The following is a 16,016-nucleotide window of genomic DNA, read 5'->3' as shown; positions in this document are numbered from 1 at the left end:
TTCATAATCAGTATTTTTACGCTCGACGTTGGAACTTTGGAACCAAAACAAGCAGCCATTTGGCTCAGTACGCACCTGAATGAAGCTTATCTGAAATATCTTTTTGTTTCTTAACGTTGAGAGAAAAGTAAAAGGACTCGATAGATGTTGGATATTTTTTGCTGTGTGTTACTTTGGTCTCGGAACAGCCTGTAGGAGCATGTTTGCGCGCCTCACTGTCCTCAGAAATTCAAAATTCTTAGGTCAGTTCATAAATTTGGGCAGTAATCTTCGACTCATATTAAATAATAAAATTAAACGTTTAAGACAAAAATAAATTTGATGGCTTGAATTTATCCTGTATCTTCGTCAAATGTAAATGTTGTAATGTAAAGGACTTTTTTTTTTAAACAAATAAGCCGTTCATTTGCATTCTGAGATGCTCTCCTATTTAGACGACCCATAGGTTAATACACTTATTCTGTCAAATATTGTAAGGAGGCGAAAGGCACAAATATTTAGATCTGTTAACTCGGACCATCTGGAAGGTAAAATATCACCGTGAAACTCTCTGCATGTCTGCTGAAGCTAACATTTCCTATATTAATTTGAAGGCTTTCCGTAAAGCGCGCTCACGTCTCCCGTTTCCTTGGTACAGAAGTGGGGTTCTTATTCGTGGTACCCGGTGAGGTTGTGCGCAATAGTCTGGTTCTCATAAATGCGTGGATCAGATGGAGTTTGGCGCACAGGGGGAAGAAAAAGGGTCTGTAATGACAGCTCGGGATTATTACATTACTGCTCGACATGAAATAGATCCGCTTTACACAAATAAAAGTCAGCAAAGGCTCTATTTAAAATGTTTTTTAATCACATGGTGTAATTGCTCTGAGGAGAAAACAAATGAGGGCTGTGTTTACAGCACGGTTGGTTTGGTTGCTGATGGAAATCTCTGACAACAGCCGGGAAATGGAGAACTATGACCAACCGGAATCACATGTTCCCTGTCATCATATAACCTGCTGTCGGACCCCGGCCTTCGTGTTTATTCTTTCCTAACTTGTCGTTTTCTTGCAAAGCATCTCAAACACCCGCCGTGGTTTCAGGCTGGGGGGAGGAGGAGGGTGTAGCAGATCGGATCTGGCTGCGGCCTGCTGCTGCTGTTCCTGCTGGCTTTTATTGGAAAAAGACGCTCAAAACTGATAGAAATAGCCTGCACAGTCTCTTTCCTCGCATGTTTGAGAGATTGCTTTCCGTGCTGTCTTCGCCAGTCAGCTCATAAATCTTTCTCATGGGATTATGGGATGTCAGGAGAGTGATGACGAGCGATCGCCTCGCCTGGCTTTCTGCTAAACGGCCCGGCACCTTCTTGTTGCTTTCTGATTTGGCGCAAACCTGCGGCCGTTCAGGGATGGCTGGCACACATGTTTCCTCTTATTAAACACAATATGCGTGCACGCGCTTGGCGGAAACAAGGGATTCAAATCCAATTAAGAGGGAGGCCTCGGGTTTCCATTAAAGCGGAAGTTCGATGACCAGCTGCAATTAGGTTTCCCATTCATTTTTTTTCGCCTTCCGGCTTCTCGCTGCCATGCTGTTGATTTGTATACAGGGCCTTAATTAATAGCAAATAATTGGCCTTAAACTAAAGGACCTTTATTTGTCCATAAGAAGTGTTTTTCTATTATCTGCACTTCAGTTTTCACGTTGTTTATTCACAGCTATTTGTTTTTTCGAAGTTTGTGCCTATTTGGAGCTGAAGGCCAGAGCCCAAAGAATAATCACCACCAGCCACACACCCATGTGCTGTATGTGCGCACAGGCTCACAGCTCGCAACGTGTGTGTTTATAAACAGGCCTGGCTGTCTGTGGCTCACTGCTGAATGGATGTGACGGGGCTCCCTTATGGTTTGTTTTAAGTTGGGTCATGTGTGTGTGTGTGTGTGTGTGTGTGTGTGTGTGTGTGTGTGTGTGTGTGTGTGAGGCTTATTCTGGGCACAGGATGCCAGCTCTCTTGCCAAACGTCAAACTTCCACTGCCTGTCTCCTGTGACGTTTGCAGAGTGATTAAATGTAGGACGGTGGCTCTAATGGGATGTGACCTCTCTGCTCTGTGCTGGTACATGGATGACGGCTCACCTGGAGTACTATGACTGCTATGACAATGATGTGCTCATTTTTGTGTTGTTTGCTGTTATCGTCATCGTCTGCTCCTGTTTTCCATTCGAAGTAGACGTGGAAAAGGACGCATAAGGAAGCCCAAACAGAAGCTATTCATCCTCATGTCATCATGTCCAGGGATGTGCATCTGTGTAATGTCACATCTGCTACTCATAACCTCTGCCTTGTCCCTCTTCTTGGAGGTACAGCAGTGTCTCTCAGACTTTCGTGTCCCTGCAGGAATGAAGCCTTCATTCACAGTCACTGGGACTGATCACATCCTCTTCTACTTGTAATTAATTAACTCTGTGTGCCAGCACATCGTGGTTCTTGATTTGCTGTTGAACGTCATCCAAACGCTATCTTCCAAAATCTGATGATGAAATGGTAAAAAAATGTAAGAGACCCTTAAGTTTATCAGCAAATGGATTGTAGAGCTATTTGCTGTTTATGTTCACAACTGTGAATTTAATGACCATCATATACTCAACACATAAATCCGGCATGTGGGAGTTTCACACACTCTCTGCACATCATCACCGCATGTAAATTAATTTCTGGATTTACAGTTAGGTCCCCAAAGACCTTTTTTTTTTCTGAATTATTTTGTAGCTGAATTTTAAACCAAACAATCAAGATGGGACTGAAATGCAGGCCTTCGCCTTTACTTCAGGCAGCTTAACAAAAGTATTCATTAACTGCTCAGGAATTTCAGACATTTTTATACACAGTCCCCAGTTTTCAGAGGCTCGGCAGTAATCCTACAGTTAAAGCAGTTTCACAGATGAGGCCTCTTTTCATGTTATTTTGTAACAAATTAAGCAGGCAGAAGATCTGGAGTTGACCGTTGAACTCTCTCATTTGGTCTCTCTTCACTGGAACCATGAGTTCTGAAAACATGTCAGTGCCAGTGAGGGAGGTTATTCTTAGGAAGAAAAATCAACTATTAAAGAGAGATAGCAAAACATAAGGAGTGTCCAAATGAATAATAGTATAGTGTAGTCAGAAAGACTACAGAGGAAACCTAAAGTGGATGATTGCAGAATTCTTTCCTTCATTTCTTCACAACATCTAGCCAAGTCAAAAACACGTTTGAGGAGGTTGGAGTATCACTGTCCGCAATCAACAGATGCGTTAATAAGTAGGAATCCAGAGGGTTTACAACACATTCAGAGGATTCTTGAGTATATGGGTTACACTTAAGAACAGGAAGGCCACATGAGACTTTGTCAGAAAATATCTTAAAGAGCCTGAACAGTTCTAAGATAGATGAAACCAAAATGAACTTTTTGGGAAGAGAAAAGTAACTGAAAGATACCACATTACCTGCCTAACATGGTGCAGGTAATGAACAGGTCCAAATGCCTTTGGACATGAAGCAGTTGAGTAAGTACAAATATCTAAAGAATGGTCACTTTTGACTTGCTATTCATCACTATCTCCTTGCTTTTATCATGAATGTCACAATTATTTATACTTGTACCGGCTGAATAGTCATTGTCCTTACAACTAATAGTCTTCATTTCATTGCTTGTGTCAGTGCACTCAAAATTGTTGAACATCTTGTCAAACAATTTGTACACCCATTTTGAAAACCCTATTTTTAAGGAGTTTCCATGAAAATCTCCATAAATTACTTTTCTCAGGTGAACCTTATCTCACACTAATGAAAATTGGTGTGTGTTACTCTTACTTGCAACCAATGAAAAGCCTCTTCTACCCAGTCACAGGTGAATCGCGTTACAGTATCCCCTACTCTACAAGTATATATATAATGTGTAAACCAACAGACAGGTATGAGGTGCATACTGAATCTACAAAACTGCAGAACATGGAACGTCAGCCTTGTGGAAGAGGGGTGAGGATCGGTGGAGGACGAGGACAAAACCGGGTAAGAAGAGGCCAACCACATAGACACGTTCCTGACGAAATCAGGGCAACACTTGTGGATCATGTGATAAACCATGGCCTCACAATGGCCGAGGCTGGTCGAAGGGTGCAACCAAATGTTGGGAGAACTACTGTAAGTTCTATTATTCAGACATTTCGTCGGGAAAACAGGTGAGCATACTGTAATGTAGTTATTCAGCACAAACTAATTTGCTCTGCACTTTCATAGTCATACAGGAGACTTGCATTAGGACATGACCTTATCTTTACATATAGACGTAGTGTAACTGAAGCGCAGACTTGGCCCAGGTGTGGCATAGTGTGCTGTGGTACAATATAGTAATGCTGTAAAGAAAGGAGTTTTGAATGATAGTCCTGTAACAATTACTGTAAGCATGTTTGTTTTTTTTCATCTGCATCTCAAAAAGGACTGCCAGACAACCTGGAAGAGGTGGAAGAGGTCCACTTTTGACTCCGCAGCAAGAGGAAAGAATTTGTGCAATGGTGGCTGCAAACAACGCTTTGAGACTGAGAGAAATACAAAGAACTGTCGTAGAAGATGACACCATCTTCGGAAATATTCAGTCAATATCAATTTCCACCATAGACAGAGTCCTCAGACGGAATGAAATGTCCATGAAGCAACTGTACAAAGTACCATTTGAACGGAACAGTGATCGAGTGAAGGAGCGCCGTCACCAGTATGTACAGGTAAAACATGTTTGCATATGTACCTCTGTTTACTGTAAAAGTTTAGGCCATGTACTGCACTTACATTTATGCATGTTACTGTAATCCTATTTACAATTCAAACTGTACAATCTGTTGTGCCAAATGCACCATTACAGACTTTTTCATTCTCATCCTTTGTATAGCGTATTCTGGAATTGGAAGCCAGGGAACACCTGCACACGTTTGTATATCTTGACGAAGCGGGATTCAATCTCGCAAAAGGCAGACGGCGTGGACGAAATCACATTGGAGAAAGAGCCACCATTGATGTCCCAGGCCAACGAGGAAGAAATATTACAATGTGTGCAGCAATCTCAGAAAATGGCGTTCACACCCATATTCCTCGTATTGGTGCATACAATACACAACACCTGTTGGCTTTTCTGGACGCTCTTTATAGGGACCTAATCCCACAAAATGAAAGGGATGATCCTGGTGACAATCGGACAATGTATGTAGTGGTTTGGGATAATGCTAGCTTCCATCACTCTGCTGTAGTCAGGCAGTAGTTTGCAGCACGACAGGATGCTTATGGAGTTTCTTCCTCCTTACACTCCATTCCTAAATCCAATTGAGGAGTTTTTCTCTTCCTGGAGGTGGAAGGTATATGACAGGCATCCACATACCCAAATGACCCTGCTAGCAGCTATGGATGCAGCTTGTGATGACATCACAGCAGAGTCCTGCAGAGGGTGGATTCGACACTCCAGAAGATACTTTTGATAGAGCTGACATTCGCTGTGATGTTGATGCAAATATGTGGGCAGACAGACGGGAGTGTCTAGATATCAATGATTGATATGCAGCAGTGTCTGTTTTTCAGTTTTTGTTGGGGGTTTTTTTGTTTCATAACTACTGCATGTTTGATTTACTGTATTTCCCCAGTTGCAAAATGCTGTGAACAGTTTCAATTGAATATTATCAAGAGTGCATATGAAGTGTCTTGATTTTCCTTTACAATTTATGGTTTTCAACATGCCATGCATGCTGTCCAGACTTGACATGTCATTGGGAAGCACCTATCCGTCACAATGAGAACATGTTCAAACCATTTGATTTTGTGACCAAAGGTGCTGGTGTAATGACTTGTAATTGTGACAGCCCTGACACTTTGATATAAGTACTTGCTTTTGATGAAAATCTGTTTTGATTAAGGGACTTGCTTTTGAAGCATTGACTACTTATTTTGAGCAACTGACTTTTCTTTTTGATGAAGTGACTCACTTTTGCAAGTTATCCACCATGTTTTGCAGTTTGCACTAATTGTTTTGAGAAGAGCCTTAGTAGTGGTGCAGAGATCAATTCTGTTGTGAGAAATGCACCAAAGCAACTGAGGAAAAACTGTAAGAACAGGAAGGCCACATGAGACTTTGTCAGAAAATATCTTAAAGAGCCTGAACAGTTCTAAGATGAACCCAAAATGAACTTTTTGGGAAGAGAAAAGTAACTGAAACATACCACATTACCTGCCTAACATGGTGCAGGTAGTGTTATTGCATGGGCATGTGTGGCTTGCAGTAGAAGTGGGACTCTAGTGCAGGGGGGGGGCAACTCCAGGCCTGTGTCGGCCGGTGTCCTGCAGGTTTTAGATGTGTCCTTGATCCATCACAGCTGATTTAAATGGCTAAATTACCTCCTCAATAAGTCGTGTCGTTCTCTAGAGGCCTGGTAATGAACTAATCATGTGATTCAGGTGTGTTGACCCAGGGTGAGATCTCAAACCTGCAGGATACGGCCCTCGAGGCCTGGAGTTGCCCACTCCTGCACTAGTGTTTATTGATGATGTGATTGCTGATAGAAGCATATGAACTATAAAGTGTACACGCCTGTACTCTTTGCTCAGATGGTGTAAAACAGATTAGACAGCCTTTAGCAGTGCAAATGGATAATGGCCCAAAACACACTGCAAAAGAACCACAAGAGTTTCCAAGAAATGGATCATCTTTGATGGCCAATGGCCAGTCATCTGATCTCAACTCAACAGAGCAGCTTCAGTTATTAAATACAAAACTGAAGCTGCTCTGCAGAACGACCCACAAACAAACAGCACAGACTCATTAGCCTTTACTTGACATGGAGAAATTACCGTACACTCACATATGAAATCACCCAAGAAAGGCCGTTTCTGAGCCAAGAGAGACGCCTGAAAAGGACCTGGTTGCATTATGAGAAGCGGAGGATCTGAGGCTTTTCAGCTTGACACATTTAAGGGAATGAACAATAAACAAACCGTCTCCTGGAAGTTATGTTGATATGAAGTTAACTTGTAGTAATGGCGCTCTGTCTTGTGCTCAAGCTATGTTGACTTTTCCAATATTTAATCAAGACCACAATGTCAACTATGTGCCGTGAGCGGCTAAACACACCCATTAATAATGTTAGTCATAACAGTTCCCGTAGTGGAAATTGGGAATACTGTATTATAAACATTGTGTTGTTTAAAAAAAAGAAAAAGGTATCCGGTTGGTGTTAAATTTGTACCAAAATGCATATGACAGAAACATTAGTATGAGATTAGTTTAGATAGAAAGCTCAGCCTGTCTCTGCTCCTCAGCAGCACATTTCTAAATCAACTACAGATCATTTAGTCTTGGGGGGGTTGTTATGAGTTATTACAATGGTTACAGAAGTGGTGAAACTCTGTCTCCCTCTGTGGATCCCCTCTTGCTGTCTGCTCTCTGGGTCTCTAGCCTGGCAGCATGTGGGGATCCTGGGCACAGGGCCTGGTACTGCTGCTCCTGCCTCCCCCTTTGCCCGCAGTGCAGGAAGATTTAATGGCTCATGTGTCACGGCATCCAGCCTTCACTGGCTCCTTCTGTCTCAGCCCGGTAACAAAGGAGCGAGGGCAAGAGGAAAGCAGGAGAGGAGAGGAGCGCCTCTGCCAAGATGCAGGCCTCCTCCTCCTCTCACCACAAGTGTGTTGTGAATTATGTCCTCCCTCTCCCTCCCTCTTTTCTCTCCCTAAGCTTTTACTTATCCCTTACTACTCACCCTCTTCCCATTAAAAACATATAGATCTTCATCTGTCCACAATGCTTTCATGAGGCCAACTGTGAAACTGACTCTACGGCACATTCGTCTCACTTGTTTGGATAGCTAATTCTTTTTGATGAAAATTGCTTTCTCTCTCTCCCTCTCTCTCTGCCTGCCTCTCTCTCTCACTAACTCCCCCTGGCTGCCAGTAACAGTGTGGTTAATGGCTGTGGTAAAAAGAAACAAAAACAGCCGTAATTGATAATGAGAGTCAGACTCTGCATGTGAGGGTCTGAGCCGAGCATCTTTTCTCCCTCGCAGACAGCCCAGACGTGGCAACTCTGCCAAGCAGGACGCTGATTGAACGGGGCACTGGGAAAGTTGGGATTTAGGAATAGATCCCTGGGAATGAGAGCTCTACTTCCCAGAAGGATGTCAAGGGGTGAAAAACTAATCTGCCGGGTGTTAGGGTGTAATTTTCTAATACTGTAATGTGTAACTACCACACGATTTTGGGAATGTTTGGATAGAGCGATGCATAAAAGTGAACGACGCTCCAACGTAAATACACTTTCTGGATGGCTCGCTGACTTGAGCAGGAGTTTGAAATGTGTTGAGTGCTCCTTTCGCTGTTGTTAACACGTATGGTGAGAGGGGGAAGTAGTAATTATTTGAGGGGGGGAAATCCGTCGTTTCACATGCATGCGGTGGAAAGCTGTTGAGGAACCGTCACGCATGTCTTTATCTGTTTCTGTCCCACAGCGCACAATCGTTCTGAACACCAATATTTTTTTTTTTATCAAAGCCACACCGCAGCAGAGGAGGGATTATTTTTAGATTTCCCTGATAAATGAGGGGTTTCGTGTATCTGGATGTGGTCGCAGGCGGCCAGGGAGAAGGGTGAAAATTTAGGAGAAGAAGAAGTTGGGTGGAAAGAAAAAGAAAGAAAGATCTGGCAGAGCTACAAAAGCTTTTAAAACATGTGAAAAATCAGCAGTTCTTTAACAGTTAGCTTGTCATTTTTATTTGCCTCTTCAGATGGTGGCAGCGGTTGTCTTTCAGGCTGTGCCAGCTGGGATTGGCTGCTGGCTCGAAGGCGCAGGCCTGGCCCCGGTTAGCACTCTTATTATCATCACCACACACTGTAATTCACATGCCAATCACAGCTCTGAGGAGCGCAGGACGGAGGGGAGCAGGGGCTGGTTAGAAGGGGGCCGCCGACTGGAGTGATGGGCCGGGCAGGGTAGCGACTGTGTGCTGAATACTTCCAGCAGGCCCTAATCGGACCTTTCATTCCCACATCTCTGCAGAATGAGTCTGGATAGCGGTATGATCAGTTATACAGGGCTGGCCTGTGTTGAAGCAGGAGGCCGTGCTGGGCTGGCTGCTGTAAGAATAGGAGTGACCTCTGAGGAAGGTCAAACTGTCAGAGTTTGGCTGGTTTGGCCTCGAGTTAGACACAAGCTGGGAGAGATGGCAGAGAGGAGAAGAATATAGGAAATATTAATCTAGCAGAATTCTCAGTTTTTAAGCCAAAAGTCACAAAGCTGAAAATGCCTGTTTAAGCTAAAGAACAGTGGGTTATATGCTGTACATGAATAGTTTAGGAAATTTGTTTTAAGATAAACACTGTAATTCCCTTTGGAAAAATACTGTGCTGCAATGGATGTGTTTTTACTAGCAGGGAAACTCTACAACCTTCTCTAGATGACTATCCCCCTTGTAAAATGGAAGATAGTTACTGGATTTAGATGCATCATTAACATTTAAACCATTTAATATGGGTTGCACCACACATAGCTTTAACATAAAGTTATTAATTCTAAATCATGCTGGGAGTGCAGGAGTTACGAGATAGATAGATAGGTAGATAGATAGATAGATAGATAGATAGATAGATAGATAGATAGAGCCGCACAGCAAGAAGGTCCTGAGTTCAATTCCAACATCAGGCCAGGGTCTTTCTGTGTGGAGTTTGCATGTTCTCCCCGTGTTTGCGTGGGTTCCTCCGGGTACTCCGGCTTCCTCCCACCGTCCAAAGACATGCAGCTTGTGGGGATAGGTTAATTGGTTAATCCAAATTGCCATTAGGTGTGAATGTGAGCACGAATGGTTGTCTGTCCCTGTGTGTTGGCCCTGCGACAGACTGGCGACCTGTCCAGGGTGTACCCCGCCTCTCGCCCTATGACAGCTGGGATAGGCTCCAGCGCCCCCCGCGACCCTGAAAAGGATAAGCGGAAGCGAATGGATGGATGGATGGATGGATGGATGGATAGATAGATAGATAGATAGATAGATAGATAGATAGATAGATAGATAGATAGATAGAACATTTGCGATGTTGTTAGGGAGCCGGGACAAAACACACACACTGTATGAGATGAATAATAATTAATATGTTCACCAAGCATCTGCAGTTATGTTTGATGTGAAAGCTGTTTTGTAAAACTGTGGTTTGAATTTAAAAGACTCATTGTGATGCTAAAATACAATTTCACATTCACGTGGTCGACTGTGCTACAGTGCTAGAGATGGTGTGATTCTGCCTTGGAGGGCATTTGTTTGAGCATGAAAACACCACACACATAAAAGACAGATGTAGTTTCTGCATTCTTTTTAATGGCCAGATGGGGGCGACTCCTCTGGTTGCATAAAGTTTCCCAGATATAGAAATTAATGGGAGACAACGCTTGGCTCCCCTGCTCTGTGACCTTTCCCCTATGGTGGCCCTGAGAGGCCAAACGGACTGCAATTTAAGAAAACACCAGCAATAAGAAAAATGCTGCCAAATCACACAAAACACAACGGAAATAGGAAAAAACAGATTTCCAAAAAGCACAAGGGAAGAGTTTCTGGGGAGACAATAACCCCAGAAACACATCAGGAACCAAACATGCTAGGTAAGTGTGTTTTAGTCTCATGATTCATATAATACTGATGATGGATTTTTAGGCTAATAGTTAGGCTAACACACTTACCTCTCATCTTTTCTTTCCTCATAAAACCAATAGACCCTCCACTTCTTGTAAGTGTCTCCAAGAGCAATTCTTAGCATATTTTGGTTCCTGTAACTGGTCCGTCGGGTTATTGTCTTCCCAGGAACACTTCCCTTGTGCTTTTGAAAATCAGTTTTTTCCTATTTCTGTTTTCTTTTTCCTATTTCCGTTGTGTTTTGTATGCTTTTGCAGCGTTTTTCTTGTTGCTGTTGTTTTCTTAAGTTGCAGTCCATTTGGCCTTCCAGGGCCACCGTACCCTTTCCCTTTCCTGATTACTCCCCTGGATCAGTTTTCAGGTCATAGTAAATAGAACATCACATCTATTTTTATATATTATGGTCATTATTAAATTAAGAAAGGAGGAATATCCGTGGTATGCTCATTGGCCAGTGACTTCTCGCACATTCAGTTTCTAAACACCAACACGGTGACGATGAGCTTGAAGGTTCACAACGGGACAAAAATCCAATTAACATCGTTGCATGTAATCAGAAACTGTGTCATGTAATCAGAAACATGCGTAACCATAATCAACTTCAAAGATGTGCAATTATATTACAGTTACACTCTCAAGGAGTATTTAGCTGCATTTTATCAGTAATCTGACCTAACCCTGGTCAGCTTGTACAGCATTTCCATAAATCATTAGCCCGTGAGTGAGCAGTTTCTCATTTTTCACATAACGCTTTAGCCATTTAAAGGCAGCAGGAGGATGTTGTGGGAACAGCGCTGACATACAGCATCCCCCCTTAAGCTGATATTTCAAACTTGTTATCAAACACTTTCTTGTTCACACGTGCACTGATGTTTTCAACCACTTGTAAGGAATGCAAGTAAATGTAAAGAAAATCTCAACTATAGCACGCAATTTATCAGGTTCCACATTTGAAACTTGCAAGAAACAGTTACTAAGTAATTAGTGGTGACTTTACACATAAACTGAAATAATTTATGTGTAGCAGCTGGAACCTAACCTACGCCCCTTGTAATTTTACTGAAAGCCATCACCGCAAACGACACGACACCCGGTGACAGGAAAATTCACACGCGAGGTTTTGACACCAGTGTGAAGCTGGAGAAACTAATTAATCTTGCTACTGCAGCGCCTGGACCAGCATTTGGGGAAAATTAAGAGTTGTTCAACTTCCCTTCACTCATATCCAGAGTGTCCTCACATATACTGAAAAAAAACTTCTCTTTCCTGACTTTATTCCCACCCTTAGAGACGTTCTGCAGCCCCGCAGAGACACTATAATTTAAACGCTGCCGAAATGGGAGCTCAAAAGACAACATGCTATTTCAATCAAAAGCCCAGCTCTTGCCCCATCATCCCAGCTGCCAAAGCCTGGTGTGACTCTTGTACACACACACACACAAGTGGGATTTTGCCTGCCAATGTGCGGTTTTCTTTCACGATGCCTTAATGCCTTGTGGTTAGTGCTCTATCAGGGCCATGAGAAATGATTTATTAGTGGCTCCCGCCTGTATTTATAGATAATGAGCCTCCGTCAGTGTTAATAAAGAGATCCATTCTCAGCCTGGAAAAGCAGCACTGCTTTAAGAGATTACTGCCACTGCTAAACAATAGCTCGCCCTCCAAAGATAGCCATATATGCTGAAAGTGTTACCGTATATGTCATGGGAATCAAGGAAGAGGGTGGGGCAGGGGGGGGTAGACAATCCCTCTGCCCTTCTTAGCACGAGCTCATTCATTATGGATACACATTTGTCTTCACGCACGCTTATTTCCCATTATTGTTGCAGTCAGAGCTTTTCAATCTTCTCGTCGGGCTCTCCACTGATCCAGCTTTATGGAAGATCTTTGCTCTGCTTCAGATGTGGGAGAGGAACAAAGCGGCGCGAATAAACGTTTTCCTTGTAGGCACTTTTATCTGTCTACATGTCAGTCACATATACAAGTCTGAGAGTGTGTGTGTGTGTGTGTGTGTGTGTGTGTGTGTGTGTGTGTGTGTGTGTGTGTGTGTGTGTGTGTGTGTGATGATTGGGATAAAAGGGGGGACGTGGAGACACTTGAGAGCTTTGTGTTTGTCTGACATCACTCTGTCTCCCTCTGGTTCCAATCAGCCCATCCTCCCCCTCTTAATGACCACCTGATAGATTAATGACTCATAAAGTGTGTGTGTGTGTGTGTGTGTGTGTGTGTGTGTGTGTGTGTGTGTGTATGTGTGTGTGTGTGTGTGTGTGAGTGGTGTGTTTTGTGGGAGAGGAACTATACATTTCAGTAAGTCCTAAAAGCTCCAAGTGCAGGATGTAGTTATGGAGCGCTAATTTGAAAGTTGTCTGATTGAGGGCTTTGTGTGGGCCCCTACCTAACACACACACACACACACACACACACACGCACTCACACACACACACACACACACACACACACACACAAACACACAGGCTATCACTTTCATCCTCACTAGACATCATATTTGTCTTCTTTGCAGCATGTTTACAGTTGTAACTTTTATATCACAGCTCCTCCATCTAGCACACTCTGTCTGCACACTTATCATTCCTAAAATGTTGTTCTGTATCATTGCATTTATCATTTACTGATCTATAAAATGACATACATGTTTAATCAGTGATCTCTTCAGTTAAAATAATTATAATGACAACTGTAGATGTGATCAAGAGACTACAAAGTTTGTTAGAAAAAAATGTAAGTTAGGCAGCACTGCGAGTGAATATAGATTTTTAATATATCGTCCTTAATATAGGCTGGTCTTTAACTAATGACTTTATAAGTGGTCTGTAAATCGGATTTTTAAGGCTTTATATTTCTGCTGGACTCGTTGGTACTGAGCACACTGACACCTAATGGCTTCGCAGTAAGGCCCCGGTCTGCTTTTGACCACAAAGTATTCTGTTGAAACGGTCAGCGGTCACTGGCACGTCAACAGCGGTTGCAAAAGGAAAGCAGTGTCACTCCTCCCCTCTCATTTTCCCTGTCATCCTAGGTTATAAACCAATGGCCTCCCAATGGCCTCTTCCCTAACCTCTGCAGGCTACTAAAACCATATTAGGGGCATGTTAGAGTCCAGCGAGGGACTCTGGCCTCATGGCTCTCAGCCATGAGAGTTTAAGTCTGTCAGTCCTCAGCTGTTCCCACACAATGATGTGAGGATAGTTCCTCTCTGAGTTCAGTTAAAAGAGGTGGAATTAAAAAGCCTTGATTTGACCTCTGTGTCATAAGTGAATCAAAATAGAGATCAAGCTGCTGCCCTCTGTTGGAAAGGCTCTGTGTGTGTGTGTGTGTGTGTGTGTGTGTGTGTGTGTGTGTGTGTGTGTTTGTTCGCGTCCTTGTGGTGTCCTCCGGTGAACCTGCCCTCTGTTGGAAAGGCTCTGTGTGTGTGTGTGTGTGTGCGCTCCTGCCGTGAACCTGACAGAGGTGACGTTACTGAATCTGGAAGTGATTCGCACAGGCTATGATGCTATTGGCCACAGTTCAGCGGAGGGTGTGTGTATGTGTGAGTGTATGCGTTACCAGTGAAAAATCAACATGGCTGCAGCACTCTGGAGAGGTCTTGCGATGAGGTAATTTCCCCAGAGTTTAACCCTCAAGAACATAACAGACATACATCCGTTTCCATCCCTCTGTTCTCCTCTGCTCCTCCGTCTTTGTTCTCTTTCCACCTGCGCCAGTTGTCTACCTTGAGTTGAGCGCAGTACATGTGTGATTCACCTTTTACTTTTGCCCTTTCCCAAGATTTAAAAATCCTCTCGCTCCAGGGTCCTCTTGTTCTCTTTCTTTGTTGCTTTAAGCAGACAAAAGATGGACAGACAGGCAGCAACATGAGGTCATAAGTTAAGAAAACAGCCATTCATCTTAAATCTAGGCAGCCTTTTGAACATTCAAACTTAGCTAAAACTTTGGGTTTACTTAGTTGAAATGTATGTATCAGTGAATTAAAATTGGCTGAATGGCATAAATGTATTGAATTTGATAAACAATAACATTTATTGTTTTTAATTTGCTCCTAGTAACTGCTAAAAGGCTAACCGCTAAATGATTAAAATTAGCATTAGCTTGCTAATCTGGCATTTAAGTCTTTAAGAAAGTAAAGAGGGAAGCACTAATGCTTAGCAGTTGATAAAATTAATTTAGCAACATTAACTGTATAATAGCATACGTATTTCACGATAATCCTTCAAAAACAATATACAAGACCTACCTTAAACTGCAAAAAGTTTAGCTAATTTTACATGATTTTAGTTAAATTAGCATATTAGGAATTTAGCTACAAAAAATTGTGAAAAATAAATCGCACAATATTTCCTTGTGTATCCACATAAATATAGCAAAGTTATACCTTTTGTGAAAAGTCAGAAAACCCATGATCCAGTAGTTTTCAAAACCACCTTTAGCAACAGTAACTTGAAGTAACTGTTTTTCAGTAATTGTCTTTTTCTAATTGTACTGCCATGAACTTTAACATTTAACATGCTAACTGACGCCTGTGGAGTTTTTTTGTTGTTTTTTTTGTTGTTTGCTGGTTTTTTTTTTATGTTTTTTTTTGCAGTTTCTCTGCACACTGCATGGTCTGACCAAGCAATTGCTTTTATAGAGGGGCTCACTCTTGCTGATGGTCAGTGCATTTGATTAGCAGGTACTTTCTCTGTTGCTATGGAAGCAGTAAGTGTGTACGTAGTTACAGGCATGCAGAGAGTCCTATGAACAGACATGACTGTGTGTTCACACACTTTATTTAGCTCTAAAATGTCTGTAGCTTGTAGCATTACTTCCTCTTTACAGGTTTATTTTTAGCATGGAAGTTGCTACAAATATTTTCTACCTCTCTGTAGCCAGACTATATATAAAGAGTTATTTACATACTGTCTATGGTTTAGAGTGAATGTATATATTTTTAAAAAACTAGTTAAAAGTGCTTAGGAACTTCATAAGGGAGTCACATATAAAACTTAAGAATAGCCAGTGCAACCCAATCCTACCCTATTATCCCCCAACCACCCCAAAAGAACTCCTTCAGCATGAAATTATTACATTTCCCAGAGGTGAGCCAAGCTGAGAGGATGAAGAGCACAAGACAGGCAGTGCTGTGAGGGAGCAAACGCAGCTTTAGAAGCTGATACTCATAGGAAAGACTCATTTGTCACCCTTGTCTCAGATCCACATGTGATTGCGTTGCGAGAAGTGTGTGTGTGTGTGTGGTGGGGCAAGGATCACTCAAAATTTTGGATGCTGTGAAGCAGCATCGCTGCTCATTCCCCGAGAGATCCGCCGCTCTGTTTCTCCATCTTCTTCTGCTCTCCCGTT

At 42.6% G+C, this 16,016-nt stretch overlaps 1 long non-coding RNA gene across 1 annotated transcript; it reads right to left on the bottom strand.

Annotated features, from left to right (window-relative positions):
• Positions 1-8,754: 8,754 nt before the first annotated feature.
• On the bottom strand, positions 8,755-15,158 carry LOC106633071. Its single transcript, XR_001336086.2, has 3 exons — positions 15,052-15,158; positions 14,226-14,496; positions 8,755-9,194 (listed from the first exon to the last, which is right to left on the bottom strand). It is a non-coding gene; the product is annotated as an uncharacterized LOC106633071 (long non-coding RNA).
• Positions 15,159-16,016: the final 858 nt, after the last annotated feature.

Source organism: Haplochromis burtoni, unplaced genomic scaffold (assembly GCF_018398535.1).
Source record: "Haplochromis burtoni strain Fernald_Lab_line unplaced genomic scaffold, NCSU_Asbu1 Contig_19, whole genome shotgun sequence".
Taxonomy (NCBI): Eukaryota; Metazoa; Chordata; class Actinopteri; order Cichliformes; family Cichlidae; genus Haplochromis; species Haplochromis burtoni.
The sequence above is the reverse complement of the archived record's forward strand: the minus strand, read 5'-3'. Positions and strand labels throughout refer to the sequence as shown.